Genomic DNA, 23,817 nt, shown 5'->3' with positions numbered 1-23,817 from the left:
CTTTTCCAGGGAGTTTTCTCTTCGCATTAGGTGGCCAAAATATTGGAGCTTCAGCTTCAGTATCTGTCCTTCCCATGAGCACTCAGGGTTGATTTCCTTTAGGATTGACTGATTTGACCTCCTTGCAGTCCAGGGGACTCGTAAGAGCCTTCTCCAGCACCACAGTTCGAAAGCATCGATTCTTCGGCACTCAGCCTTCCTTATAGTCCAGCTCTCACAGCCATATGTTGCTACTGGGAAAACCATAGCTTTGATTATATGAACCTTTGTCGGCAAGGTGATGTCTCTGCTTCTTACTATGCTGTCTAGGTTTGCCATAGCTTTCCTCCCAAGGAGCAAGCGTCTTTTAATTTCATGGCTACAGTCACCAGCTGCGGTGATCTTGGAGCCCAAGAAAATAAAATCTGTCACTGCTTCCATTTCTTCCCCTTCTATATGCCAGGAAGTGATGGGGCCAGATGCCATGATCTTAGTTTTTTTAATGTTGAGTTTCAAACCAGCTTTTGCACTCTCCACTTTCACCCTCAACAAGAGGCTCTTGAGATCCTCTTCGCTTTCTGCCATTAGGGTGGTATCATCTGCGTATCTGAGGTTGTTGATAATTCTCCCGGCAATCTTAATTCTGACCTGTGATTCATCCAACCCAGCATTTCTCATGATGTACTCTGCATATAAGTTAAATAAGCAGGGTGACAATATACAGCCTTGTTGTACTCCTTTCCCAATTTTGAACCAATCGGTTGTTCCATGTCCGGTTCTTACTGTTGCTTCTTGACCCTCGTACAGGTTTCTCAGGAGACAGGTAAGGTGGTCTGGTACTCCCATCTCTTTAAGAATTTGCCACAGTTTGTTGTGATCCACACAGTCAAAGGCTTTAGCATAGTCAATGAAGACTAAAATCATGGCATCTGGCCCCATCACTTCCTGGCATATAGAAGGGGAAGAAATGGAAGCAGTGACAAATTTTATTTTCTTGGGCTCCAAGATCACCACAGACGGTAACTGTAGCCATGAAATTAAAAGATGCTTGCTCCTTGGGAGGAAAGCTATGGCAAACCTAGACAGCATAGTAAGAAGCAGAGACATCACCTTGCCGACAAAGGCCTGCATAATCAAAGCTATGGTTTTCCCAGTAGTAACATATGGCTGTGAGAGCTGGACTATAAGGAAGGCTGAGCGCCGAAGAATTGATGCTTTCGAACTGTGGTGCTGGAGAAGACTCTTACGAGCCCCCTGGACTGCAAGGAGTTCAAATCAGTCAATCCCACAGGAAATCAGCCCTGACTGCTCATTGGAAGGACAGATACTGAAGCTGAAGCTCAAATATTTTGGCCACCTAATGCGAAAAGTCACTGGAAATGACCCTGATGCTGGGAAGGATTGAAGGCTAAAGGAGAAGGGGATGGCAGAGGATGAGATGGCTAGATAGCATCACCGACGCAATGAATATGAACTTGAGCACACGCCGGGAGAGAGCGGAGGACAGGAAGGCCTGGCATGCTATGGTCCATGGGGTCACGAAGAGTTAGACACGACTTAACGACTGAACAACAAAATCAATAACTACAATTTCCCAACAATACAATATTCTTAGGAGGACACAGCAATAATGAAAGGAAAAGAAATCAAAAAGAGAAAGAAAAAACATTGGCAATATTACAATTCAATACAGTATAAATAATCAACCTTACATTTCAATATCACATCATCAGTCTTATAGCAAGGGAGCAGGCCTAAAATTCATTTCCAGTAACCATATATTGCTCTTCAGCTAACATATAATTAGGGGTGTACAAAACACTTACCTTGTTCCACTGGGGTCATCTGCGGTGGGGGGGGGAGGCGCTTCATCCCCTCCCCGGAATCCTCCCTGGCCGGCTCCGCTTCACGGCAACTCTGCGGAGCCATCAGCCGGGGCCACCTGCAGCTGGACCTCCGTCCGCTGCTGGGCTGCGGTGGCAAATGGTGGCCGCCGTAGCACCCGCCATTTGCGTCCCTGCCATAGCTGTGATAGGCTACATATATATTTACGTAGCCTATCACGGCAAAAGACAGGGATACAAATGGCATCCCTGCATTAGCCGTGATAGGCTACGTAGATACTTACGTAGCCTATCACGGCTTGGCAGGGACGCAAATGGCAGCCAGCGTAGCAGCTGCCATTTGTGGCCACAGCCCAGCAGTGGCCAGAAGATGACCTGGAGACGCTGCCAGAGACGCCACTGGAGCCAAGTAGGCTCCATCCTGGGGGGATTCTGTGGAGTGGTGGTGGGCTCCAACATCCCTACATAAAATATTAAAGCTTAACAATTTAACCAGCCAAAAATCTTACTAACCAATAATGATAGTAATAATAATAAAAAAGAAAGGAGATTTTAAAGGATTAATAACTAATAAATAAATCACTAAAAAAATTATAATATTATATGATAATAAATCTTAAAATCAACCTTACAACAATCACTAATATATTTTGTACTAGATATATAAATGAGTGTGCACACTTCTATATACCCTCAGTAAGTAAATTTAAGTACAGTATATCATATCCATTTTAAAAAGAAAGGATTTAAAGAAAAAAGAGAGAGAGAAAAGAAAAAATGAGAGAAGATAAACAAAAAGAATGGATATATATATATATATATATATGAGCAATTATCTCTGGCCTCGCCTGAATCTTCCAGACTAAACATAACCAATTAGCAAAACATGTTTGTAGATTCCAATCCATGGTGGTGGAGCAGAAATCTCACATGATTTTCCATTTAGCCACACCTCCGCCATTTCATGATTTAGAAACTTCTTCATCTGGCCTTCAGAAAAAATGCAAAATGTAGCAGGATATTTTAAGTGATAATGTAAGTTGATTTGTTTTGCCACATTTTTCACCTTGGTAAATTGCTTTCAGCAACCTCTTTGGTGTAATCCGGAAATAACATAACTTTATCTTGTTTCCAAAAAAAGTTTCCACCATCTCTTGCCAAACTCAGGATATAATTTTTTGTGGAGATTCTTGCAAATTGAACTATAATCATATAAACAGTCCCTTTGGCATTTGACTAGGGATGGCAGAGAAATCTTCGCCACAGACTCCAATGAGGCTGGATTCTTTGGAATCAGGCCCCGCGGAGACCGTGGCGGAACGGACTAACCCCCCCCGCCACCCCCCGAAATCCCTCCCTGGGATGGAACCTACCTGGCGGCGGCTGGTCCAGGTCACCATCTTCATCTGCTGCTGAGCTGCGGAACAAAATGGCATCCGGCGTAGCAGACACCATCCCTGCTGTTGGCCGTGATTGGCTATGTAAATATTTACGTAGCCTATCACAGCAAAGAGCAGGGACACAAATGGCGTAGCAGACGCCATTTGAATCCCTGCCATTGGCCGTGATTGGCTACGTAAATATTTACATAGCCAATCACGGCCAACGGCAGGGACGCAAATGGCGTCCCCTACACTAGATGCCTTTTGCATCCGCAGACCGGCCACGCCCTCCCCCCAGCAGATGCCCTGGAACAGAACCAGGTAAGTGATCCGCCAACCCCTACGTTTGACACTCGGAATGCCTGCTCAATATCAAATGAGTAATCAGATTGCACAGAGAGTATCTCATGCAAGAACTTATCTACAAAAGTAGACAAATGTACATAGAATCATAGAATCATAGAATAGTAGGGTTGGAAGGGGCCTACAATGTCATCAAGTCCAACCCCCTGCTCAAAGCAGGAATCCAAGTCAGAGCATCCCTGACAGATGGCTGTCCAGCCTTGTCTTGAACGCCTCCAGTGTGGGAGAGCCCACCACCTCCCTAGGGAATTCGTTCCATTGTCGTATTGCTCTTACAGTCAGGAAGTTTTTCCTGATGTTCAGCCAGAATCTGGCTTCCTGTAACTTGAGCCCATTATTCCGTGTCCTGCACTCTGGCATGATCGAGAAGAGATCCTGGCCTTCCTCTCTGTGACAACCTTTCAAGTACTTGAAGAGCGCTATCATATCTCCCCTCAGTCTTCTCTTCTCAAGGCTAAACATGCCCAGTTCTTTCAGTCTCTCTTCATAGGGCTTTGTTTCCAGTCCCTTGATCATCTTTGTTGCCCTCCTCTGAACCGCCTTCAGTTTGTCTGCATCCTTCTTAAAGTGTGGTGCCCAGAACTGGACACAGTACTCCAGATGAGGCCTAAACAGTGCTGAATAGAGGGGAACTAGTAGTTCCCGGGGTTTGGAAGTTATGCTTCTATTAATGCAGCCCCAAATGGCATTTGCCTTTTTTGCAGCCACATCACATGGTTGGCTCATATTCAGCTTGTCATCGACAACAATTCCAAGATCCGTCTCTCTTGTAATGTTGTTGAGCCACGTATCCCCCATCTTGTAACTGTGCATTTGGTTTCTTTTTCCTAGGTGCAGAACTTGGCATTTGTCCCTATTAAATGTCATTCTGTTTTCTGCCCAGTGCTCCAGTCTATCCAGATCACTTTGAATTTTGTTTCTGTCTTCCAAAGTATTAGCTATCCCTCCCAATTTTGTGTCATCTGCAGATCTGATCAGCATTCCCTGCACATCCTCCTCCAAGTCATTAATAAAAATGCTGAAGAGCACTGGGCCCAGGACTGAGCCCTGCAGTACCACTCATTACCTCTCCCCAGTTTGAGAAGGTCCCATTGATAAGCACTCTTTGAGTCCGATTCTGTAGCCAACTGTGGATCCACTGGATCGTTGTTTCATCTAGCCCACTTTGAGCTAGTTTGCTCATCAGGATATCATGGGGCACTTTGTCGAAAGCTTTGCTGAAGTCGAGGCATATTATGTCTACAGCATTCCCTGTATGGGAGGTTACTTGATCAAAAGGGAGGTTACTTGATCAAAACATGAGATCAGATTAATCTGGCAGGATTTGTTCTTGACAAATCAGTGTTGGCTACAAGTAATCACTGCATTGTTTTCAAGGTGCTTCCAGATGGATTGCTTTATCATCTGCTCCAGAATTTTCCCTGGGATTGATGTCAGACTGACTGGTCTGTAGTTCCCAGGTTCCTCCTTTTTACCCTTTTTGAAGATAGGGACAACATTAGCCCTCCTCCAGTCCTCTGGCACTTCACCCGTCCTCCATGATTTCTCAAAGAGAATAGACAGTGGTTCGGAGAGTTCTTCTGCCAGTTCCTTTATTATTCTAGGATGCAGTTCATCTGGCCCTGGAGATTTGAACTCATTCAAAGTAATTAGGTGTTCCTTGACCATATGCCTATCGATCTCAAGCTGCAATCCTACCCCTTCAGCCTGTACTTTGCCTTTGCCAGGGGGCTCATAGACCCTCTTTGGGAAGAAGACTGAGCCAAAGTAGGAAAAATTTACATCAGTAGGTAAATTTTTAATACCAATGAGGGTATTACGTACATTTGACCTGCATACAGAAGCCTCCAGTTGAGAGATTATGACAGAGAAATTGTTGAAAAAAGCTTGTGATGTTGTTTCATTCCCTGCCACCCAATCTTGTAGCTCGTTAATCTTCGCCTCCATTTTTTGACAAGAAATGTTAATTAAATCCACAGCCCCTTGCAGGGTGGTGATGGAATTTTGAATAGTATTCAGTCTCTTAGCCTGTTTGGCAAATTGCAAGGACAAAGTTTTTGTCAAAGCAAGTAACTCCTCTGTATTTTTGCTCCTCAGAGCGTTTGCCAAGGGAGGTGTGGGGGTAGGCGGAGAACCTTTTTTTACCTTAATATAGTCATCCTTCTCTTCAAACAAATCTTGCAGGTCCTCAAATATTGTTGATATATCTTAATCCATTCCTCAAATGTCATTGGTGTTTCTTAATCCATAAACTACAATGGAGCACATCAGCCCTATTTTCTCATATTTAAATAGGAGGTTCAAAACAACTTTGAGCGATGATTAAGCTCTGGCAGACTAGCTCCGGAGTCCAGCCCCCCTGCTAATATGCAGAGATAGCTAATCTTCCAAAACTTCATCCAAAGCTGCTCCTGCCCCCCCCCTTTTCATTCCAGGGGAGAGATGAAAGGGTTTTTCAACCTTTTAAAAAGCTGTTTGCGATAGCGTCCCGCGGAAGCTCCAAGGCATGCTGCAAGGGCAAGATTGGCTCCGACCGGAAGTGTTCTAGCTTTATTTTCAACCCCTCCCCACCCCCTTATGACTTCATTTTTATTGCTGGGATTCAGGGAGATTTATATGCATCTTATTGTTGTTGTTGTTCAGTCGTTCAGTTGTGTCCGACTCTTCGTGACCCCATGGACCATAGCACGCCAGGCCTTCCTGTCCTCCGCTCTCTCCTGGAGCGTGCTCAAGTCCATATTCATTGCATCGGTGATGCTATCTAGCCATATCCTTTGCCGTCCGCTTCTCCTTTTGCCTTCAATCTTTTCCAGCATCAGGGTCTTTTCCAGTGAGTTTTCTCTTCGCATTAGGTGGCCAAAATATTTGAGCTTCAGCTTCAGTATCTGTCCTTCCAATGAGCACTCAGGATTGATTTCCTGTAGGATTGACTGATTTGACCTCCTTGCAGTCCAGGGGACTCGTAAGAGTCTTCTCCAGCACCACAGTTCGAAAGCATCGATTCTTCGGCGCGCAGCCTTCCTTATAGTCCAGCTCTCACAGCCATACATTGCTACTGGGAAAACCATAGCTTTGATTATACGGACCTTCGTCGGCAAGGTGATGTCTCTGCTTCTTACTATATGCATCTTATTAGTTCGTTGTTATTTTAATGTTTTTAAAACACAGAAAAGCAGGCTGCAACAGAGGGAGGTGTGATGGGAAGCAGGGCCATTATACCAGCCTGGCTGAAGCACCATCGCCATCTTGTTCCTCTCTCAACTGTCACCAGCAGCTGTCATTCCAGCAGGCTGCAGCAGAAAGAGATGAGATCAGAAGCAGGGCCATTCCACTAACCTTGCTGAAAGACCACTTGCTTCCCTCCCTCTTCCCTTCCCATGCCTTCTCCTTTTGTGTTGTATCTTTTTAGATTATATGCCTACAGGCAGGGGCTGACTTGTTTTTGTTGGCAGTGTGAAAGCCACTCTGGGGGGCTTTTTTTGGCTTAGAAAAGGGACAAAAATATGCTTTAAATAAAAAAAATTACATGAATAAATAAATACATAAATAATAAAAGTTTTATTATCTTGTAATGTTATGTTTATGTTATTATGACATTTTATGTTGCAAGCCATCATTAGGACCTCTGGTGGGATGTAAACAAATACGACACAAAGAAACAGAATATCCATATTGTATTACATTTGTGGCACTGACACATGCCTGTTCACCAGCAGCACAGGCATGACAGTAGCTTGCCGATGCTGTGCGCACTGCAAGAAAAGTGAGCAGAACAGCCTGGGGCCTGAATCACCAGGTCCCAAGCTGGCAAAGAAAGGGGACTCCATGGGGTGTAGAATTGAGCTTCCCTGGCTGCCACCGACATTCCCATTCCCCAGCTGGCTACCAGCTAAATCTTTGGCTCTTTCACGGATGGCCCAATAACCTTTCGTGCTGGGAGTGAAGGACTGTTGACTCTTCCTTCAACACTGGTGATGGGACAGCATCTTCCACCACATCTGAGAGCAGCAGGCTATCTTGGGGGCACAGGGCTGGGTGTGGGACACAGAGCTCTGTCCTCCAACACCTTGCTACCATTCCCCGCCACCCAGCATCACCTGCCTGAGGCAGCTTCCTCACTCAGCCTAATGGTAGGGCTGGTCTTGGGCTTTACCCATCTATTGGAGGAGTGAGAAACTTGTGGCCCATGGGTTATATGCAACTCCCGGGCCTTTTCTGTGACTCCCTCTGCCCCTCTGCTGAATTTGCTGCTGAAATTTAATGCTGCATCAGCGAGGAGAAATAGCCTCATTTTAAAAGTGAAAGGTGGTGATTTGCCACCAAAACTTGGCTGTATGTTAGCAGCAGCAAAAAAGAAAAAAGAGGGGGCTAGTTTAAAGCAAAATAGCCTATTTTTTCCATGGCCACCAAATTTCAGCAGTACAGGAGCAGTACAAACCCCACAACATCTGGTCTGGGGTGGGGCGTCATGGGGAAATCCAGCTCTCTTGGGTCTCAGTGGATTTCCCCAGAGCCCCTGCACATCCTCTGGATTTTTTGCGGCTTTTTTTTTCTTTAAACAGGACAAGCTATGCCGATTGCCGCTACAATGGGCGTAACTTGGGCAAATTAGAGCTGTAAAATGTGTACTTCGTGTATTTTACACCATTTGTGGCAGTACATTTTCCTGATGGCCTCCTAGGACTTTGTTTTGGTCCGCAGTGGATTTCTCCAGCACCCCTAGCACGGGGGGGGGGCAGTCCCCAATGGGGCCCACAGAGGGCAACATAGCCCCTGACTCATGGAAATTGCCCACCCCTGCTCTGGTGGACAATTTCCCCTGATTTAAATTAATATTCTACTATATTTCATTTTATCAAATGTTCATACTTCTTTTCATCACTACCATGGTATATTGCTTATGGAAGTTACTTCATCAAGGTGAACTTTGAATATAGATTCCACTTAGTGGACCATTCCAAGTAGTTGAGAGCAGCTCCAATTTCTGTGAACTTTGCTGAGCTTAATGGTTTAGGTTACTTCCATGACATTGGATCAAAATTACTCCTTCATGGGTGTTTCAACTAAGGAACAAAGATCTGCAATAACACTTAACATGAAGCAATAATGCAAACAGCCAGAAAAAGTGGGGAACACACACATACAAAAACAACCCCCCCTCTATTTATTTAATAATTAGTGAAACAAAGTCCCTGCCCACAGGCTTACAATCTAAAAAGACATGGCACAAAACGAAAAAGAGATGCGGAGGGAAGAGGAAAAAATAAGTCTTTCAGCAGGGCTGGTGGAATGGCCCTGCTTCCTCCTCTCATCCCCTTCAGCTCAGCCTGCTGAAATGGCTGTTGGTAGTAAGTTGAGGGAAGAGGGGTCTTCATGGGGTTGGTCTTCAGCAGGGCTGGTGGAATGGTCCTGCTTCCCTATTTCAGCTCAGCTCAGCTCTCTCTTCCAACACCTCACTGCAGTTCCCTGCTGTCTAGCATCTGATGGCTAAGGTGGCCGCCTCACCCTGCCTACTGATAGCCCAACTCATTTACAGTATGAAGTGGTACAGTCCATTCTCCCATCTCAGGCTTCTACAAGCTCATTTCACTGCTTGTGTAGACCAGGCTTTAATTAAATATGTATACATTGTCTTCTGATCAGACTTGTGTAGCAGCTGTATCCACAAACATGGCATATGAAGCAGCCCTGTTACCTAATCATCATTTAAAAGTTTACAGTTTTTATGTTCAAAGAAATAGCTTGGATTGCTGTGGGCTGAGTTCCTCCTTTTCCACAGTATTTTGAGGACTTGTTCACACTGAGCTTTCCTCAGAACTAGGAATGGCTGACTCTGTCAATTTTGGTTTCTCTCAGTTTCTCATTTTCCCCAATATTAAGTTTGGTCCATCTTGAACTTTGAAAACTTCTACAGTCTTAAGTTTGGTTCTTCCTGAACTTTAGGAAACTTTTAAAATATTTTTGTGCACATTTCTCTGAATACCTGCATTTTTGTATGCATTTGTTTTGACAAATATACACTATTTTTGCAAGCAATTTTCCAACTATAATGCAATTTTGAACATTATTTTCCTTAATATATGCTTATTTGTACTCCTTGTTAGATTAGATAACTTCATTGCAACATTCAGAGAAGTGCAAATATCGAAGGATAACTGAGTTTTGGTTTGCGTAGTGGTTAGAAAACCAGAGTACTTTGGCCACATAATGAGAAGACAGGACAGCCTGGAGAAGATGCTGATGCTAGGGAAAGTGGAAGGCAAAAGGAAGAGGGGCCGACCAATGGCTAGATGGATGGATTATATTCTGGAGGTGATGGACTCGACCTTGGGGGAGCTGGGGGTGGCGATGGCTGACAGGAAGCTCTGGTGTGGGCTGGTCCATGAAGTCATGAAGAGTAGGAAGTATGAACGAATAAACAACAACAAGTGGTTAGAAAGTGCAAAATGATGCAAGATTGCATTCAAACTGAACCAATTCACCTACTGCTGCCCCATCCCTACTCAGAACTCTTAAGTGCTTCCCACTGTGTATTGTCTACATTGATACCTCCATGACAAAAAGGTGTATGCGTGTCTTCATTACTTTTGGGAATGCACAGGCTAGGTGTACAAACACTGCTTTTAGACTGATCTCCATGGTACAGAAGGACCAAAAGTAAACAGGGGGATTTGGATATCCATGGTACAATAGCAAGGCTTGCTGTAAAAGCTGAGTCTTCTTACCTTGCTAATGATGTATGGCTTGAAAAGGAGTAAGTAAGCATCAATTACTCTTGAGTGGCTGCAGAGTATACACACTTCATCTGAGTGGTGGAGTGCAGAGATAAGCTACAAATGGGAACAAATCCTTCATGACGGAAGACTGATTGCCTTTACCAAGATAACTGGAATTTCTGGAGGAATAAACTGGTTCAGAAATGATTTTTGTCTCTAAGTGAAATGACCTTTCCAAGAACCTTCTACAATTACTTCAGCCAACAAAGACAATGTTAAATTCCAGCCTTCATTTATTTTCTTTAGTATCCATGGGCTGCATTACATATGCAACTCTAAGATTCCACTTTCTGTTATTTTCCTGATGGCATCAAAAACCAGTTGACCCCTGTGACAGCTGTACAAATAAGGATGGAGCAAAGGGGGGCTAATTATTACTTTTAACATAAATATGGAAAATTATTGAATTTAAGTTTCTAGTGATTTTTTTTAACAATTACTTTTTTTTCGCTTAAGCCAACTTTTTTTTCACTCTCATTGGCATAATGAGTCTTTTAGAAATCAGTACTTGGAATGGTTTTTGTTTTGAGAATATCTGGGTAACAATGACGACTGGATATGAATGGCGGCACCTTCAGTCCTAAGCTTCAGTTGATTTTTGTCTCCTGCCTCCAAACCTTTAAGCTGCTGCTGCTGCTGTAGCAGCTGTGTTTTGCCTTGTGGGGCGGATGTGTGACACAGTGCGAAGATCAGCACAATGCTGGGAAAGCAGAAGACAAGCAAATGGGACAGTAAAGTTCTCCCTTTCTGCACCGCAGGAGCTTGCCAAGTTTACTGCAGCTGAGAGAAACCCATTTGAGACCCTCCCCCAGCAATTCAGTTGACCATGGTTAACTATTGTTCTTTTAGGCCAGGCTCTGAAACTGGCCGCCCCTCCTTGTGTATATGTCTTTTTAAATCATTCTTTATGAGTGGCTATTGGTCAATTTCTTGTTGTTTGAGTGGCTAGCAGCATAGACCATCTCCAGAAAGGACCCACACCAGCCTGGTTATGTATACTTGTTAATGAGTGATTCCATGTCCTGTAAAATGGGTAGAGAGGAGCAGCAGAAGCCTGGCGTCAATCATTTTGAAAACAAGGAGCTTGGAATGGAGCAAAAGCTTAAGGAAGTCCAGGCATCCAACAGACTTATTTTCTCCCATATGTTTGGGAGCTTGACGACAGGAGGGAATAAGATGAGAAGCCCTGGGCTATATGGGAAGAAAGCTCACACTGGCGCATCTCCCCATGGAAGCATGAGATCCTCATGCTACCCCACCCCACACCCCCGCAGTGTGAAAAGCAACCACAGTGCAGCAGCTGCTGGTGTTGCCAAAGTGGTGTGGGACATGTGGCTTGCATTTTTAGCTGGAGTACAGTTACATAGTCCTTGGGGGTCCTGCTACAAATATATCCTCTGCCTGCTCTGTCCCTGCTTTATGTATGAGAAAGCACATGTAGGTGTGTGTCTAGGTAATTTGGCTCTCACCTTTAAGTAGTATTTGGTCGGACCTTCAGCTTTTGAAGGCATGTTTTCCTGGCTTTGCTAGTGGAAAGTGTTGCAGCGGAGTCCCTTTTTTGTGCCTTACTTTGTTTACTCAAGGCTTTGGGGATCCATAGTCAGCTTCTCTTCGAAAAGAGCTGATTGACCGTGGGGTCCCACAGTAAAAGGAAAGGATTATGGGACAAGTAAATAGGAGGTAACTATTGCATCCTATTTGCTATTGAATAAATAGGAGGCAAGCACACGAGGTGCTTTAAGTTGAGCATGTGTGCATTGCCAGCTCTAGGTAGACCCCGGCCTGCATTCTCGCAAGTGACAGTCTTGAATGCCAGTATAGCCAAATCACAACGACCCTTTCCCCCTTTAGGTTAGCTTTCCCTCCAGCCTGCTCCCTCATGCCCACTCTTACTAAATGCTTCTCCTGACCCCTTCTTCCCTTTCTTCTCCCACTCCCACGAATGTTAGGGACTCCTCTTTACCCAGTCCCCTCTGTCTTGCAATATCACCCTAACATGCTCCTCCACTGACAAGAAAAGAACAATTCACACATGTCTGCAGCCTCAGTTTGGGTTCCAGCAACTGGCCTTGCTGACAACGTGAAGTCTTTTCTGGTTACTAGCGCAAGTATTTACTAATCAGCTTCAACTGGTTCCTAATTGTTGTGGGTGTTTAATGCACTTTAGATAAACTCCTTCATTTGCATACTGACCTGTGGAACTCTCTGTTGTTGTTGTTGTTGTTCAGTCGTTCAGTCGTGTCCGACTCTTCGTGACCCCATGGACCATAGCACGCCAGGCCTTCCTGTCCTGCGCTCTCTCCCGGAGTGTGCTCAAGTTCATATTCATTGCATCTGTGATGCTATCTAGCCATCTCATCCTCTGCCGTCCCCTTCTCCTTTTGCCTTCAATCTTTCCCAGCATCAGGGTCTTTTCCAGGGAGTTTTCTCTTCGCATTAGGTGGCCAAAATATTTGAGCTTCAGCTTCAGTATCTGTCCTTCCAATGAGCACTCAGGGTTGATTTCCTTTAGTATGGACTGATTTGACCTCCTTGCAGTCCAGGGGACTCGTAAGAGTCTTCTCCAGCACCACAGTTGGAAAGCATCAATTCTTCGGCGCTCAGCCTTCCTTATAGTCCAGCTCTCACAGCCATACATTACTACTGGGAAAACCATAGTTTTGATTAGACGGACCTTTGTCGGCAAGGTGATGTCTCTGCTTCTTACTATGCTGTCTAGGTTGGCCATAGCTTTCCTCCCAAGGAGCAAGCGTCTTTTAATTTCATGGCTACAGTCACCATCTGCGGTGATCTTGGAGCCCAAGAAAGTAAAATCTTTCACTGCTTCCATTTCTTCCCCTTCTATATGCCAGGAAGTGATGGGGCCAGATGCCATGATCTTCGTTTTTTTAATGTTGAGTTTCAAACCAGCACCAGCCTAAAATCCTGCATTTAGAATGGGGCTTTCTGCTTCCGTTTTGAATGCAGGATCACAACTGACTCCCTTTACATGTGCTTCCTTCCCCCCTCCCCTTCCCCCTCCTTCTCCCCATATCTGAGTCTTTCATTATCTTTCATTGATCTCGTTCCTCTTCTTGCCACTTTAACTCTTTTCATGGAGGAAACTGAACACAAATGGGTAATTTGATAGCTCATTATCTGCGATCTACTTAAAAATGGAACCAAGGGCATTTAGCCCTGGAGGGTCACAGCAGGGTCACGGTGTCATGTAAAGACCCCACAAACTTCCGTGAAGGAGCAATCTCAATCTCAGGATAAAAATTCCATATGAAGGAGCCCTGTAAGTCAGCAACTTTCCACGTGCACCACCACCAAATAATTGCTGAGCAAGGCAAAAGCTAAAGGGATTTTTGATCTTCCTGAGACATCAATACTTGCTCATCTTTTTTCAATTCTCTAGTCTGTGGTACTACCAAAGTTTATGTTAGAATATGCTTCATAGAAATCAATGGGCCTTACTTTCAAGGAAACGTAGTTACAATCACTGTGCCAGTTTTTTTTTTTTTTTTTTTAAAGAAGCCCTTTCTCCCTACAAAAATAGGAAACATGGTTTGAGTGACATTTAAGATTCGTAACCAAAGCAGGAAACACTGGATATTTCATCAGCAAGCCTACTTTTGGCCTGATTTCCAGCCGTATTTTACAGGCTTGCAATGTCTCTTGATAAACATCTGAACTCTTGGGGCCTTACCTGAAAGCTGTTATTTATCAGACTGTAGATCTTGTGCTATTTGATTGCATGTGCATTGCGCACCAACCCAAAAATGGCTAAATAGAGGAAATTAATTCTTAATTAAATAAGAAGCGCTCCCTCAGGACATTAAAGCAATCAAGACAGGTTAAGATACACTGCCTGCTGCCAAAGAGGAAATGTGTACACTCAGCATGGGCATGAAGTCCAAGATTTTCTGGCTCAGGGATCCTGTTGCAGGGAAGTCTAAAAATGAGGTCTTGTGTTACATATTTTTTAGGCACAGTCATTAAGGAATTACTCTAAATGTGTTAGAAGTGGAGATCATTTCTTTCTATTGAAAAAACACAGCTCTGTTATATTATTCAGAATAATTTGTAAAATGATCTTAGTTTCTCAGTAAATAATTTGGAATAAAAAATGTGGCTGTCCAGAAAATTAATGAATGTGACTTATAGTGCTTTCAATGGGCTGCAAACAGCTGTGTTTCCAGATAATCTGTAACTATGCATATGAAAAGTATCCTGACTGGTGAAAGCTTCTTCTAAATTAGCTAATTCTCATTCTAGTATGAAAGAAAAGGAACAGGGTAGGGCAGAGCTAGGGAATGGGTGGCCCTCTAGATGCTGTTGAATTGCAAGTCCCATCATCCCTCACCATTGGAGAGCCACAGGTTCCCCACTCCTGCAGAAGGGCTTAAAAATATGGATGGAATATAGAATTGCTTCATAAATTGCTGCTTTCCTGTGGGCCAAGGAACACCCATCTTTTACTGTATGTAGGAATAAACAGTTGCTAACTCAGTTTCTCTCAGCTTGTTCTCTGCTATCCACCCCACAACTGCCTCTTTCAGTTCAGACTTACTCCATACTGTCTGAACCTTCTAAGATTTGGAAGGTATTGTGTCCCAACACCTTCCTGGCAGATCAGACCAGAACTAGATGAGACTGAGAGGTAGGGATGTACAGATTTTGTTAAATCCATTTAATCTGTGTTTTGTGGATTGTCAGCAGCTTTTGTTCTGTCATCTTTTCATTGACAGAATCAGATTTTTTTGAACAAGAATTTCATACTACTTGAGCATTTGGGCAAATACGCTAATGAACATTAGTTAATGGGAATTAGCACTAATGTACATTAATGAAAGTGCATTAGTGCCAATGTGCACTTGCATTAATGCAGATTAGCTCTATTGTGAATTAGTGCAAATCCTCTCTCCCCCCTCAAGTGAGAAACTGGTCCACAAGTCCATAGAATCCGTGTGACTTGGAAAAACCTGGTGAACTGCAGAATCCATAAGTCAGATTCATAGAAATCCAAGCGCATTTGAATCAATTGTGGGTTTCTCCGGCATTCCTACTCAGAGGAAGAAGAGTATTGCTCGCCCTGGTACTTATGGGACTCTAAAGGAGTCAGCAGATTCCAAAAACTCTCCCTAGGCCACTTCCCAGAAAAATACCCACTCAAGGCGGCTTGATGTTTTGAAGAACCAAATGTACACTGGCTGTGCTCCCACTCCAAACCCATGAAATTATCTCCAGAAACCAGAGGTGGGCAACTTGTGGCTCTCCAGGTGTTTTGTCCTACAACTCCCATCATCCTTCAGCATTGCTATGCTGGCTAGGACTGATGGAAGTTGTAGGCCAGAATATCATATGTTGCTCACCCCTGGCCTAGACCCTAGGATCAGAAGCGGTGGCATGTTCAAGTGGAAGCCCAGAACTAGAAGTGCAGTACCCATTTGGCAGTAAAAGGGGCTTCTTTGTGGTAGCCCCATCCTTATGGAATGAGGCATATCTGGCTGTCTCTATTTTTAAACAAGTCTTAAAGACCTGGATGTTTCAGTCCAGTTTTAATTGAATATTGATGCTGGTCTACATTTTACATACTGTAGTTTTAACTGTTGCATATACAACAGTTGTTTCATTTTTCTGTATTGAAAAGAAAAGTTGATCCTGTTTTAATCAATTGTCTTTATCCTCCTATTGTTATATCCTTTCTACTTTTCCTTTAAAGGCAGTATAAACATATTTTAAATAAATAAATACATACATAAATAGTGAGGGGGGCAGCCACACTTCTCATGTGCTCCAGATTAGGGACCAGATGAGAGGCTATGAAGGGTTGGGGCAATTGTGTCAACTGTACAGCTGCCTAGTTAGGGCCTAGGCAGTGCTGAAGCAAAACCCAGTCTTGCTGTGCTCTGTGCTCAGCCGGATTTTCAGGGTGCTTCCAGGCAGAAGGCTCCTGGTGCTACAAAATCATTGCTCTTCCACTACAAGTGAAATTGCGATAGACTTTCCTTACGTTGAGGGATATAGCAGTTTTTGTGCATGTATGTCCCACTATGATCCTTCCACACAAGTGGGTGTGGCTTAGACTTGTGAGGGGAAGGAGCCATTCCTCCTGCTACAGTTTTCTTCCCTAATGTACTTGTGGCTCTGAGAAAGTGAAATAAAAAGTTGTAGCTGAGCAAAGATTAAAGCAGAAATATTTGGAGTCTTTGAAAACAAGTGCTGAGACTTCTTGCTGCTCTTCATCTGAGTGGTTTGAAAAATTGTTAGAAGAGGCTCCAAACTGAAGACTTCCCTTCCTTTTTCCAGTGTCTTCATGGACTGCAGACCTTTGAAAGCCGAGAGAGAGAGAGAGAGAGAGAGAGAGAGAGAGAGAGAGAGAGAGAGATCATGCTGCTTTTCAGAGAGGGTGTTTCTCCTCTCTGCAACATGATCTCACTACTTTCTAAGTTCCACAGGAGTCTAACAGAGGAGAGTATTCCTGAGGACATCAAACTTACACTGATGAAACTATGGACCTTAGCTGGAAATTTGTCCAAATTAAGGTTCAATAATTGTGCATCTTTCTCCCCAAAAGGAAGGCTGATAGATGACTGAGCCACCCTATTAAAAAGGAGCGCTATCAATAGCTATTTTCCTTCTGAAAAGTTTGGGGGCCTGATTAGCAGCCTAGTGCCTGGGTTTTTTTTATGCTTCTCTGCTTTCTGAGGTAGATTTTTTAAAACACAGCTTTAAATTGGTAATTTTCAATGTTATAACAGTACTGATTCATTTAAAGCTACCAAAATCCACGGAAATAGAGCTTCAAATGACACACTTCCATCACTTGTTGTTGGTTTCATCTTATCGGCAAATTCTGAGGAGGAAAACAAGGCTCTTTTCTTTCTCTACATAGATGTGGGTTCTTAAAAGATGAAATATCTACAACCTTGCTGCTGGCAATATATCCTATCATTGGGGAAATGTTTCTTTTAAATTCAGGACACGGCAGACTTTTCACAGGTGTAGTGCAACAGCTAGACTGTACACACTTAGAATTCACACTTTCCTCACAATTCATTCCCACTTCAAATACAAGAGGCTTTGCTTGTTTCTCGATTTGCTTTTTTACTCGGTGAGCTTCTGTCTGAGCTGCATATCCTTTGTCTTAATGTTAGGTGGTGTTGTTTTCAAAAATGACAGACAAATATAGAGGAAATAGCAGAAAAATATGATGGAACTATTTCACTTTATGCTAAGTTAGGGGGATAAAGAACCTGAGAGTTCAAGGGCTGCAAGACAGAAAATACTGCTTCCTTTCACTGAAAGAATGTGACTGGAAGTATCCCTGAAGGAGATTCATCCTGTTGTTGTTTCAAGGATCCTGGCAAAGCCAGTATTTGAAAGCCACCCACGAACAATAGAACGAAAACAGCTGTGCAGCAGCAACCCTAATCGGGTTAGTGACTGTGTAAATACAGTGTAGTGCGATGAAAAGGTCATTGACAGAGGTGCCCCGCTGTGCTACAATGCACGCAGGTGCTGTGGGTGTATTCCTAATTGCATCATATCACTGATGGCAGGGAATTAATGGGTCATATACAGTCCAGCCTCTTGTTCCACTCATACATTCCATAAAAGTAACTGACTCTGACTTCAGTGCATTATTCTACACTGTTATCCAGGCTTCACGGGGCCGTCAATTGCCTCATTCCCTTTTCCCAAATTGGCAGAGATGTCTTGCCCTTCTGAAATTCCAGACTAGAATAATTCTTCACAGGTATCCCCAGGGAATTGGGACCATGACTGTATGCACTAACCTCACCCCTCTGAAGCCCTGTATGATCCTCCAGAATGTATCTTTTGGGGGCTCCTTAAAATAGTTCTGAAGGAGAGAGCGAGAGAGACTGGAGGTTTTCATAGACAGAAAGTGGGAGACTAGGCCTCAACTGATCCTAAACAATGCTGTTGTTGGAGCATCCCATTTTGCTATCTTGCACTTGTGAAACCCCTTCCTAAGCACAACTCTTTTTGGTTTAGCAAGTCTGTGGTTCAGGGAATAATAGTGCTGTGCTGAATATTTCAGTTTTTGGCAAGGGGAAAAATGAAAATTCTGTTGAAAGAGACTGGGGAGGTGAGAATTTTGAATAATGTTCTCCTTGGAGAGGGGGGTAGGAGTTCCGTTTGCCTTTTTAAGTGTAGAAGGTGGCAGAGGGCTCTTCTTTCTATTATTTTTCTTTTACTTAAAAAAATGACCCATGCACTTGCAGCAGCACAGGACCCTTCACAGAGTGGCTTCTCCAGTGTGGCAGCTCTTCCTGAATGCCTGTGTACGTGTGCCATCATGTAGGCTGGATCTACACTTACCGCCTTTTTTCGCTGCCAATGAGGTTTCACCGCCTGCCTTTCACACTACGCAGTACCCGCCTCGAATTGGAACCGGAATTTCCCACTTCCGTGCTCCCGCTTTCAATACCCTAATATCCCGGTATTTCCCCTTAATGTGCTCTGATTTTCCGCCTTCACTACCATATCTGGTCGTAATCCCCTCCCCCGCCTGTCCATATATGGCGGTGTTTGTATTTCCCTCCTGTCCAATCACAGCTCTTGATGGCCCCATGTGTCTTCTTCCGGCTACTGATCGCATAGCTTCCTCAGCAGCCCCTGTTTCCTCAGCAACAAGCAAAGGGCTGGATGTGCATGCGCTTGTCTGATCTCAGATGCTAAGCGAGGTCAGCCCCAGTCAGTAGTTGGATGGGAGACCGCCTGGGAATCAGGCTTCCTCCACTGAGCAGGGGGTTATTCTATCCCTTCAAATGAGATTAAGTTTTACCCCCTCTTATCCCCTGCTCCTGTTTTGTTTTTGTTTTTTAATTAAGGCATTATCCTCGCAGAATCAGGGCTTCTCCACGATGTTTTTTTTCCTAATTCAGGCATGATCTTCGAAGATTCAAAGTTGTGAAGCTACTTCGCCCATCCAACTACTGACCGGGGCCAACCCCGCTTAGCATCCGAGATCAGACAAGCGCGCGCAGGAAAACAGCAGGAAAACAGCACAGCGCTCGAGTGTGAACCGAGCTCGCGCATTCGATGAAGCACTGCAATGGCGAAAATGGGTGAGTATGAATAATCGTTTTAATGCGAGAGCATTTAACCCAACGGGACACCGAATTCATTGTGATGGCGGGCACAATGTAGATCGGCCCTAGTCTCGTGGGAGTTGAGGAAGAGCTGCCGGACTGAAAGCCATTGTGCAAAGAGCCCCATGATGCTGTAAGAGTGTACGGGGCAGTTTCAAAGTTAAAAAATTAAAAGAACACCTTGGCCACCTCTTACACTTAAAAAAGTAAGTGGAAACCCTGCCCCACTCCCAATAAGAAAATTATTCGAAATTCTTCTCCTCTCTGTGAAAGAGGCAGGAAAAAATAATGCCTCTTTCACAGAGAGAGAGAAAATTCACAAAAATAGGGGATAGGGTTCAGCACAGCACTAGGGAATAATGATTTTTTACTGAACTATTTGAAATGAAACTCATCAAGTTTCACATAACTTTTAAATCGGGCAGAAAGAAATGATAGCTAGACCAGGGGTGGACAGAAGGTAAATCTCCAGCTGTTTTGACTCCATCTCCCAGAAGCCCTTCCAGCATGGCCAATGGTCAGAAATGCTGGGAGTTGAAGTCCCAAACATCTGGAGATGTATCTTCTGCGCAACCCTGATCTAGAGCACATAGTTACTTTATTGATGCAAATGCTTGTTGGCTCTTAAAGTAGCAGTCAAATCACTTTATATTTTAGCTACTGCTACTACTTACCACCACCACCACCACCACCACCACCATCACTACTAAACTGTTTCACCACCACTTTCACCACCACCAGTGTCTTGTGTCTTGTAATGATTTAAGACTAATGCTCAACCTTTGAATTATCATATTTGGAACAGTAGCTTTCACCTGCTTTTCCTGACTCCCTCTTTTGACTTTTCCAGAGTCCCATGTGGGAGCAACCTCTCCTGAATAAGATATCACTTCCTTTTTTGCCCTTTAAAATCATCAGAGCCTGTGCATACATTACTTGAATTGTATAGTTTTCCTAAGCACTAGTACCTTACAGTTCTGATTCCCTCCCATTCATATTTAAAGCGGGACTTGTGGATCTCTCACCTCCAGCCTGAACTTCCTGATTTCCCCATAGTCAATCATTCTCCCTTAAACTGCACCATTGTTTCCCACTTCACCCTTGCCCTCCTGCATGACAGATGCTTCCTGCATATGAAATAGTTTGCTTATAGCCTACAGGCATGTGTATAGATTAACTTGAACCATTTTGTTAGACTTTTGTATGAAAAAACAATGTATAAAAATAAACAGCATTGTGTTAAGGTGTTAGTGTATCGCAATCCATTTCTTTCCCTCGCTTTCTTCTATATTTATCTCTTGGGAAGAACCATTTTCCTGGCTGTTCACTGAAGACTTCTTAAGAATGTGAGCTCACATTTAATGTATCAGAATAAAATGTCTTATATTGATTGATTTGGGGCTTCATCTTGTATCTGCCAAATAATCTAGGCCATTTGTTCCTTCAGCTTTCTTTTTCTCTTCACAACTTGACACCAAAGCGTCAAACAATTTTTAAAAAATTGCTTTTGAAATGTTCATACATTATAATGCTGAACTTATTGCTCAATGAAATAAAGAGAGAAAGGAAAACATACAAGATCACCACCTGATTGTAAAATCAGTGGTTGGAGTGATACATGACTGCACAAGTTAACTGTTGGCTTAATGCTCTGATTTGCAACCTAGACCCAGACTATTTTTTGAAATACTAACTCTGGCCATTCTACACAGGCCATATGAAACTGTGTTTGGTTTGCCCAAAGTGATTATTTGTAAACAAAACAAAATTTATGAGAAATATTGACTGAATTGGTGCTGAGGATGTGCTGGGGGGGGGGGCGTTTTTAGTAGTAAGACATTCAATCATTAGACACATAGACAGTTGGGTTTGTGATGGGCGTGTAGATTGCATGGTAAATTTGCTTGCCTGGTGCAAAGTCTGTGGATATCACATACCATCTAGATAGTTTTGTAGATAGTGCTAGGGTGGAGTCAGTGGTCATGGTCCCTGTCGGTCCCCAGTGATGTGAGGAAATGTAGTTGCGAGGTACTGGAAGCCAAATTTAGGTTGCTAGGTAGAAGGTTGAAATCCAGGACCACCAAGGTGACTTTGGCACAGGCAGAATGCCTGCTCATGACAGTGAATGGAACCTGTACCTTGAAAGAGGTGGTAGGGCAGCCTGTCCTGAAGAGGACCTCCTGAAGCCAGAAGTATATGAGAACTACTCATTGCTAATATTTGTTTTTGAACAAAGTGCTCGAGAGAGTGGTGGCCAGTCAGCTTTAGACATTCTTCTGGAGGAAGCATATTATCTAGACTAGGGGTGTCAAACCTCAAGCCTTTGGGCCAAATTTGACCCACCTGGAGTCCCAATCTGGCCATGTCCCTTTCCCCTGGCCCCACCCACTTTCTCTCAGTCACCAAGTGTTTGCACAGTCCCATCCCTACATTCTAAATGGTTGAAATGCTTTTCCTAGGGCCTAGTTACTGGAAATAAGAACTTTAAGCTAAAATATGCTGAAAAGCAGCATGGGCTAATAAAGTGAAGTTTTAATAAAGTGATAAGATGGAGGTTCTGTGGTTTGGTGGTTCCAAGGTCCAGGGACTAGATAAGCAACCTGCCCTGGTAAGGATGACACTCACTGTGAAATAATAGGCATGTTCCTTGGGAGTACTCCTAGATTCATCTTTGTCACTTGGTGGCTCAGGGTGTTTTTGGCCAGCTTTGGTTGGCCAGCTTCAGTTGAACTGTCAGTTATGACTGTTCCTGGACAGGGATAACCTGGCCACATTAGTTCATGCACTGGAAGATTCTTGTTTACATTACTGTATTACTGCTCTACATGGGGCTGCCCTTGAGGATAATACGCAGGTAGTGCAGAAATCATATAACACTGGTTTTAGAGGAATTGCACTGGCTTACACTTCCAGTCCAAGTGCAAGGTGTTAGTGATGACATTTAAAGCCCTAAATAGCTTGGGATCTCAATATTTAAGAGAGTACCTATCCCTGTAATCATCTGCCTGAGTGTTAAGATCTTCCAAGGAGTGTCTCCTCTGGATCCCACTATTGGGAGCTATTCATTATGTGAAGACATGAGACATGCTTGACTGTGATGCTGCAGTTATGGAATGCCCTCTCCATGGAGGCCTGGCTGGTACTGACGCTGGCCATATTTGGTGCCATGTCAAGACCTGACTGGATCTGGAAATGGACAAGAAGCCAGTGCAGGGATTTAAGAAGGGGCATCATGAGAGAGCTGTGCTGGATAGACAAGAGGAGACCAAGGTGAGAGAACATCAGCAGAAGACCAGAAAGGAGAACATTGCAGTAATCTAGGTAGGATATGACCAGGAGTAGACTAGATGATTCACATCATCCTCTTGGATGTGCCATTTGTTCACCCAAGATCCCTTGCATTGTCCCAGGAAATCTGTAGTGCAACTCTTAGAATGGGCACAGCCACATACACTCTGGCAGTTGTGCCACTGTTGGAGCAGCAGCATGTTTTTTAGAGGAGCAGGTGTCAAGTACATACCATTAATCTTCTCTTGATAGCAGTACAAAAATATCTGTGCATCATTATCAATAGTACACATTATATACCCTTTGCCTAACAACACCCACTGTTTGCTCATTTCATCAAAATTGCAGTCTGGGAGGCATTGAGTTCCTCTTGTTGTTTTCCTCTTGTTGTTTCCTCCTTTTTCTCCCTTCCATTAACCCTCCTGTCGGTAATAAAGTCTCAAGAACAACACAAAATGGAAGGAATTGTGCTGCAGTTTGGAAGTCACAGTGGAGTCAGAGCAACATGTGCAGCATGTGTATTAGCTCAAATTGCATTAAGTTGTTTTAATAGCTATATACACTGAGATCTAGTTAAATAGTAACCACCTCCCACCAATAAGCGTAACTGTGATTTAAGCATTTTAATGTCCTCCAAAGGAACAGATGAGTATGATCCCTGAGATATTTTATGAAAATCTCATTGCTGTTTTCAAGGTTAACTGTACTCAGGGGGATGCCATATCATCTTGCTTTGCTTTAAAAAGTCACTACTGAAGTGTGAATTTTCATTTGATCCAGCTGACAGGGAAATTCCTGGGCATTCTTTTTCTTTTTTCAAGTCTATGAAATGTGTGTGTATTTTACATTGTTTCTCACAAAGGCCATTCTGAAATTCCACAGAGGCAGTGAAAAATATGACTTCACAAACAACAAATTTAGAGCCAACTGCAACATTTTTTCTTCAGAGGACTACCTGAGGAGGGAAACATTACATTGGAATTAGGACTCATTCCCTCAATACTAGAAGATAATCCCATTGATAGACCCTTCTAGAATATTTTACAATGTAATGTTTAGGAGATGATAAGGTCACTTTCTG

The sequence above is a fragment of the Heloderma suspectum genome, chromosome 1 (assembly GCF_057233095.1).
Source record: "Heloderma suspectum isolate Gila_16-S chromosome 1, 16-S_ref, whole genome shotgun sequence".
NCBI classification, from domain to species: Eukaryota; Metazoa; Chordata; class Lepidosauria; order Squamata; family Helodermatidae; genus Heloderma; species Heloderma suspectum.
Note: the sequence above shows the minus strand (reverse complement) of the source record.